We start from the raw sequence: 8530 nt of genomic DNA on the forward strand, positions 1-8530 counted from the left end.
GACACATTCACACACACACACACACACACATCACATGTTCACTGTTGCAGACACACACGACACATGTTCATATGTATTTTATCTATCGCATGATTAATGAGATGTTTGTGTAAACACTGAGTTATTAAAAAACTGCAAGAGGGGGCCAGAGTTGGAGTCGTCTGAGGTTTGGGTGCAGAGCTCACAGCTCTGAGATTCTGACTGGGCTCCCCTTGCGCAACTTAAAACCAATCGATCTCTGTTCGTCTGGCTTTGTTCACGGGACTAAGTCTCTGAGTCAGTGAGGCCTGCAAGCACAGACCTAACATTTATTTGGTCCTTCGGAGCCGGACCCCAACAAATGGCCTTTCATTGAGGAGGGGGTAGGACATACCGAAGTCTGTGGACATCCAGGACACTAGGATGCCCGAAGAAAGCCCTGGAACGTGAATTTGTGGCCAGGCCGGTGAGATAGCGTCTGAACTCCCCTTGGTTGGATGGCGATTGACGGGATCCTGAGACCCTCCCCGTGAACGAGAAGCAGCACAACAGTAAGTAAACAGAGCGCCTCTATAACCGTGCGAATGATCGTAGGATCCGAGATAGAAACGTGTCACCGTGACTGCGTGTGTTTAAACAGGAGTGCTGGTCGCGCGAGTGCATGCGATAGTGGTGTGTGGATCGATATTGAAATATCAATTCTTCCGATCCCAGTAATTTATGTTCTAGAATCGATTCTCATATTAAAATATCGATATTTTAGTACTTTGGGGTAAATTTGTAGTTTTTCATTAACAGGAACACAATGGAAAGAAACTATATCATTCGGATCGTCTAAATTGGAAGAAACTACTTCCTCTTACGCCTTTCATAGTCATATGCGAAATACGGCTGTATAAATGTGTCGCAGCCCCTGGCCAGTGTTGCCAACTCCTCAGCAAGGAAATCACTTTTGGCTATCCTAAAAGTCTCTAGAAGTCGCTAAACGACGTTATCGCCTAATTTGCATGTTGTAGGAGAGAAAAAAAGAAGAAACAAAGTGAGTAAAAAAACGTCCTAAATGCATTTAGAATTTATTTAGAACTAAATATTAAATTTCTTTTAGCGATTATTGTTTTTTTTAATGTCACAATTCCAACCTTACTCCTTTATTTGCGCTTGGACCGGCAAAAGTGACTCGAAATAGGCACTCTGGTGGAGTTACTTTGTGTGTGTGTGTGTGTGTGTGTGTGTGTGTGTGTGTGTGTGTGTGTGTGTGTTAAGTAGTTTTCAACCTTGTGATCCACAAAACAACATAACAGTAAAAGAAGAACTGATTGCGTTACAGTCAGTGCGGGAGCAGAGGCTTCACTCATACGCGATTCATTTGCAGTTTGGATGCATAGGTGGGAACATCTCCTGCCCTGATAGCAGCTGGGGGTGGACTATCCTCTGCCCGTGAGCGCTTTGGCACGGGCGAGGTGCCCACAGCAGCACCCGCTGCTTGTTGAGAAGAGCGATACGCGCTTTCACGTCAAAAAGTTGTAATAAATCCAATAACACCAGAAAAAGTCACCAGATTTGTCGCTAGTCGCTTTTTAGAAAAAAAATTGCTAAGGGGTTCTGAAAACTCGCTAAATATAGTGACAAAGTCACTAAGTTGGCAACACTGCACCTGGCATGCGCACTCACAACAATGGCTGAGCCTAAACCGAGTCATGTGTGGATGTATTTTACCTCCACAAACAGCCAAGACGCAGTTTGCGATACATGTGGCAAGACAGTGAGGTGTTGAATAAGATAAGCTTATGTCGAGACGAACTGAAGAGGAGGAGAGGGACAGGTGCTGCTAGGGCGAGACAGACCGTCTCGCAGAGTCCTTTAGTGCTGCAGGCAGGCAACATGCTCAAATAGCGCACAAGTTCAGGTTTTTTATTTCTATATGATTATTCTGCATCATTAAGCAATAAGAACAAGTAGTCGGATGTCCTGTAATCATTATGAAACTATATTATTATTACAATTACATAATGCAATTCTATATTGTATTATGAAATACAATGAAACATTAAGTTTTTGTACAGAGTATCGGTATCGGATCAGTATCATCGATACCACCCTGGATTTTACTTGGTATCGGATCGGAAAGAAAATCAGTGGTATCGCACATCACTAGATGTAGCTCTTCTGTTTGTTTTTACAGTTTTTCTGAACACTGAAAGGTCTAACCTTTGGGTGAATTGCTCTCTGGACATCCAATCACTATTGTTGACATACAGTCACCTGATGTCCAGCCACATCTTATCATCCTCCCTTCCTGTGAATTTTTCACATACACGATTTAAAACAAAATTTTAAACTTCAAACCTTAAAATCACTTCATTACATTTTCTTCTTGTGGCATTGGGTGTGGTCTGCGACTCCGCTGCAGAGGAGGGGTGGTGCAGTGGGTTCTAGGGGGCAGTGCCAGGAGGCTGGCAGACGAACTGGGAGTGACTGTGTGATCATACGCTCTCTATTTCAGTAGCCGGCTGGGACCAGAGGACAGACCTGAAGACATGGTGAATGCAACATCACAGAATCCCAAGAGTGATTGCTAATGTAAATAAATGAATGCTGTCCCTGCAACACTGTCTGTCTGTGCCTTGGGTCTTTTACAAACTTCTTTTCTATGTCATTCTTTAACATGACATATTGTTATTTTCATCAAATATGAACATTCAGTCACATATGAATACACTCCCACTTAGTTTATGCTTTAATTAAATTTATAATTAGCTTATTCGCACATGAACATCTATTTCTTCAAGTCTCTTTAATTCATAAAATATTTATTTTTTCATTTTTCCTTTTCAGAACTTTGACTGTTTTTGTCAATTAAAATGTGCTTGATACAATTTCTTATATTAAATCACACATTTTTAAAGCCAGACATTCTTTTAGTGCCTCCTTCGTGTCATAGTCACTCTCCACTCCCATTCTTCACAAATGCATGCATGCAAACATTCTCTCCACAGAGAGGGCTGTCTCATAGTCATTATTTTATTGTCCTATATGTTTTATTGGTTACCAGGCTGGCAGCCTGTCATGGGATTCCTTTTGCCCTATGACAGCTTAGATAGGCTCCAGCCGTCTCAACACTCATGCAGAAGCTGCATTAACAGCAGAGGGAGGATTTTATTTCAAGCCAACATAAAAACAATCATAGGAAAGTGTTTAAACAGGCATTATTAACACATTTACTTGTATATACATATTAGCAACTTCAATCGTTTCTGGCAATGATTGACCCTGCATTGTACTTCATACATTTTTTGTGCTCACTATTGACTTCATGACTTTAAATATATTATCTGCCCCTGCTGGAATTCAACTTCTGCATGTAGTAATACAACCCTGTGTGGGTGTTTATTACACGGTTTGGAGTGATATTGGGTTGTTCAGGGGGTGGTGTCAGGAGAGGCTGAGCGACACAGCTACATGTAGTGTCCATCATTCTAATGATTGAGATGACCTGGATTTTATGGACAGAGTTGGAGTTGCTGACAGGTGAACGCTGAAAAGCAGAGTCAGCGACTAATAATATTGACAACACCAATACAAGGTGTTTGCTGAAAACACTAAACTTAACACAAAACAGTGGCATAGGCCTTAGCTGTGTTGGGTCCCATGCTACTAGTGATGGGATTTCCGGCTCTTTTTAGAGAACCGGCTCTTTCGGCTCGACTCACTAAAAAGAGCCGGCTCTTTTGGCTCCGAACCGGCTCTTCAGGTTGTTTTGCTGCTTTAAGTAATTTATTATTAACAATAATATAAAATTATGCACAAAAGGATTACTAATGTAAAAAAAAAGTGGTTTTATTTATATATGTTTATATATAAATATATGCGGTGGCCCCTAGAGACAAAGCACGTACAAACTCCAAAAAGCACGTACAAATTCCAAAGCACTTACAAACTCCAAAGCACGTGCAAACTCCAAAACACATTTCTAGCGTTAACTGAACTTCCAAAACAGAGCTACCTAGATCACTTAAATTACACAATTGAAAGCATATGTCTATTGTTTGTGTATTTATACTGTTAAATTCTCCCAATTCTTTCGATCTTTGGGCTGAAGGAAGGACAATACTCGGTGTATAAATGCTCAATCAACAATCCTTTATTCCATACAATTCAACACTTTAAGAGCCCAAACCATCCGGATGGGGAGACATGCATGAAGAGGGTCACAGCAAATCTCAAACTGGTGGAGGGTTACTCAAACTCTTATAGCCTCTAGTGGCCTCCACCTAGTCGTAAAAGCCTAAACATTCACATTCTTTCTAACTCCTAGCGAGCCTGACTTATGGCCTTGGCTCCCTATTTTGTCTGCCTTCAACAATGGTGGGGGTGAAGCTCCCGTGGAATGTGCTCTCTGTCTCCTCTACTATCAGAAAAAGCAAGGTCCTGACTCTCCGAAAACAGTATTCCTTATAACTCAGCAGTATAATGCATCATAAAACAATATCATTCATTCACAATAAATCAGCAGTCTAATGTAATACAAATTTAACAAATATAATAGTTATCACCTTCTTCTAATTCAGGAGAATACTGCAAACTAAAACTACATAATAATTTCACAATCTTTAATTAGGAGTATAACATGGCATAAGATAATATTATAATCCCACAATTCCCCCTTTTGATCTCTTTCTTAAAGAGATCACTTACATCTTGCAATCCAACATTACGAGGTCCATCTCCCCTTGCCCTTGAGGCCCTCTGTCCCCCTTTAACGGGTGGACCATATGTGGGATGACCTCTGTGTTTGGGCAGTTCAAATGCAAGGAAAACAATGATTACAACAACATCAGTAGTAGTAGACACTCCCATCGCTCTCCAGTTCTCCCACAGCTTTATTTTGGTGCTCCAGTTTCCCACCCCCCATCTTGGTGTCAAATGTACTCAGACTAGAACCTCTGTCTAAGGAGCTTTTAACCTTTATTTTATTGCTGCAGCTACCAGTATCTTCCAGTCGGGTGATTCTCTGCTTCTTTCTTCGACCTCAGGGGTTAGACCACCCTTCAGTCGTTGCACAGATCAGGGGATTATTCTGCCCTGATTTTCAAACAACGATCTGTGTATTCTGGGGTCACAGCCGTGTCCCCCTTTTTACCAAGAGCCTCTTGAACCTCGTTGGTCTGGTGTTCCTGGATTTTCGCCAACCCCTTCATGGTTATTGCTGTGTTTATGGGATCCATCCTTTTGAGGTGACTAGCCGGAGCCCAAACGCCATGACACTTGACTCCAGTTGCTGTCTTGGCAGTCTCTATGTCTGTCTCTGCTGCAAGGATCCTCATATCTCCAGGACCTCGTCTGGTGTCTGTTCCTTTCTCTGTAAGAGACAGAAAAGAAACACCTCTCTCCCTAGCCTTGATAATCTAATGTTATTGTCCATTATTCTTCCAGTGATGCAAATTTGGTTTTGAATATCATGTTCAGGACTCTCTGACCCAGGGACTTATTCTAATCATAATCTATGTGTGTGTAAGCGTGTTTGCATCCTCTGCACTCAAAGTCAATACCTAAAATATATCAGTCTGGACATCACGCCGAACGAAGCTTATGACCTTGAAAAGACTGAGTGCCAACTCATTAGTTTAGTAAAAGAAATCAAAAACAAATTAACCATTTTTATTTCTAACATTTGCCCCCCTTTTTACAAAAATCATGTGTTTCTTTCAGCCTTCCGTCCTACGATTTCCTCTCCAGTGCAATACTCAGCTTCTCATGAACACACATGAACACACACAGGCATTTTATCTTCTAAACGCTATTCAGTTTATTTCAATCATTAATGCTTAAACATGAAAATCATGATTTATACTTCTCACTGGTTCTCTAAAAAAAAGTCTGGGAACTTTTGGGTCATTATAAGCTTAAGTTTTACCATACCTAAATTATTAAACACACAAGTAAAGTCATAAAATGTTCATACATATAAAAACGCCGTTTTTTTATTTCCCCTGTTTTTCCCTCACTGACCACAGCAGGGGAATTTATGTCTTGATTCAGCTATGAATCCAGCTCACCTGATTCATCACTGAGTCCAACCATCACAGGCATCTGATAGTGTGGCACTGCATATTCTTCCCTCAATGTCGCTGTTTTCAATCTGTTAATTAGAGTGCTTGAACATGAACTAGACTACGTCTACAACAAGTCAATACAGCTGTAAATATGGCCTATTATCAATCAACTACCAATCGATAACATAATGATTTTTATTTTTTATTTTTTACTTTATGCATGCTTTAGTCAACCACTTACCCAGAGGATCTTCAATCCCAGAAAATTCTCTATTTTGAATGTGACAAGTCTACCGTTCCCCTGTTATTCATAGATATTGTTAAAGTTTTGGCTATTTTCCTCTATAAACCTTAACTGACTTTTTACAGTGGCCTGCTATGGTTAGTAGTAACATATTCCCGTCATGAGTGATATTGAAAGTTTTCTCCACTGTGGTATTTGACATTCCCAACAATATAATGTGATACCCTAATCAAACACAGCCAACAAAACACAATTTTCGTAATGCAAACATCAATAGCTCAAAATCAGCAACCAAAGGGTTCAGTCTGCAGTTCCACACTGTCATGTGAAGCTACAGTCTCACACATTCATACCCGATTTTGCTGATAATGGAGTCTCATGCGCAACCTATTCAAGCATCCATCACCAGCAAGATGACGTTATCATTTTAAAAGGAAAACAATTCCTTGTTATTTTGCACTGGATTGACTCGCTGCAATCCTTTTAGACTCAGGACTATCTCCTGTGATCAGTGTCCCATATAAGGGAACTTCTCCAAAGCCCATTATAATATACACTTTGCGACTGTTGTCAGTAAGAAAATTTCATAGCACTTTAAATTTCAATCTTTTAGGCCTGGTTTAAAGAGCTGATTGTTAAATCATGAACTCACAAAATATCACCACCGGTGGGTCACACCTCTCAGATGTTCTTATCTCCGTGCACTGTAACGAAAGCAAAAGCAAACATAACCAACAAAATACTAATAAAATAAAACATACTAGGGCCCGTTGCAAACATGTCCAAGCATAAAACCATCTCTCTCTCTCTTAGAGAAAGAAAACAATCCAAACCCCACTGATAAAACCAACCTAATGCTAAGCAAAACCCAAAAATCAACCAGAAATTCATAGGAAAGTTTTGCTTCCTCCCGGGACAACATTGTGTGGGAATGAGAACCTCAGATACCGTAATACCTTTGGTTCCTCCTTGAATTAAATCTCAATCACAGAAAATGCAACGCTCCGAAATAAAACTTACACCGTTAGTTCATCATTTTTACTCTGTACCACTGCTCCTCATCAGGCTGTGGGAAGCACAGTAAACAATTCAGTCGAGGCCTTGAGCAGCCATACACAGACATCACGCACAGACATTGTTTTCATAACCAGACAATTTTAGACCTTGTTCCCTAAATCTACATATATGCCCTCTGTGTGACATAAAACGCATTTAACCAATAAGTAATCAATGGCTTCTTATAAAAAATTCTATATTTGGATGTTTGTGTGCAGCATTTTGCGTATCAGCATGAGCATTTGTTAGCAAAGCATTCTTCATTGCATCAGCATGTGTGTGTGTGCATCACTCTTCATTGCACAAGCGTGTGCATGTGTATTTGTGTGTGGATCACTTCTCAGTGAATCAGCATTTCTCACTCAATCAACGAGTCCACATGTGTTCATGTGTGTATTTCACTTCAAGCTGAATCAGCGTGTGTGTAGACGTGTGTGTGTGTGTGGTCATCACTTTCCTGTTCTGGCGTTTTGGGTAAACCACGGCCTGAAGCGTGCCCTGGGGTCCTGCCCTCCTCCTTTTCAGTCCGTTTTCGACCATTGCAGCTGCTGCTCAAAGTTCTGTCCGTCCTGGTTCTGACCCCAATTGGGGCAGTCCTTTCTCCAGTGTCCATGCTCACTGCAGGTGAAACCTGCATCTTCTTCTGTGTTTTGTCCATTCTGAGGTGCCTTTTGACCTCAGTAGCTCCTCCTGTCCCTGGCACGCCCTTTTTGCTGCCCGATCATCTGTGTTGGTCCATCACTGTCCTGCACAGTGTTAATGCAGAGTTATCAAGGTCAGCATTCTTTTGCTCGGCCTCACTTTTCATTCGGGCTTAATGGGCGTCTCGTCACAGCTCTGTCAGCTGAAGCTGTCTGGAAATTTCCCCCGTGTAGTGAAACGGGCCTTGGGTTTACCGCTCTCCGTCTCCACTGCATGAGATTGCTTTCCTGCAGCACTGTTGACATTTTCAGGTGGTTGTTGTGGGTCACGTTGAAGATGGTAGAGGGGAGAGCAGGAGTCCAGGTCAGCCTCGGCTTCCAGGGCCAGCAAAGCAGCCTGTAATTAAACATAAAGAGAAAAAACAAAACAAAAACAGACGAACAGGAAAATGATGTTGTTTTGGCTGTGTTATTCAGAGAGGGGAGAAACACCAGGCCAGGCCCTGTGTCAGCCTTCTCTCCCCCTTTTCTTTTGTTTTTTCTCACGATATAATCAA

Source organism: Perissodus microlepis, chromosome 15, assembly GCF_051167445.1.
Source record: "Perissodus microlepis isolate ML-2025 ecotype Zambia chromosome 15, ASM5116744v1, whole genome shotgun sequence".
Taxonomy (NCBI): domain Eukaryota; kingdom Metazoa; phylum Chordata; class Actinopteri; order Cichliformes; family Cichlidae; genus Perissodus; species Perissodus microlepis.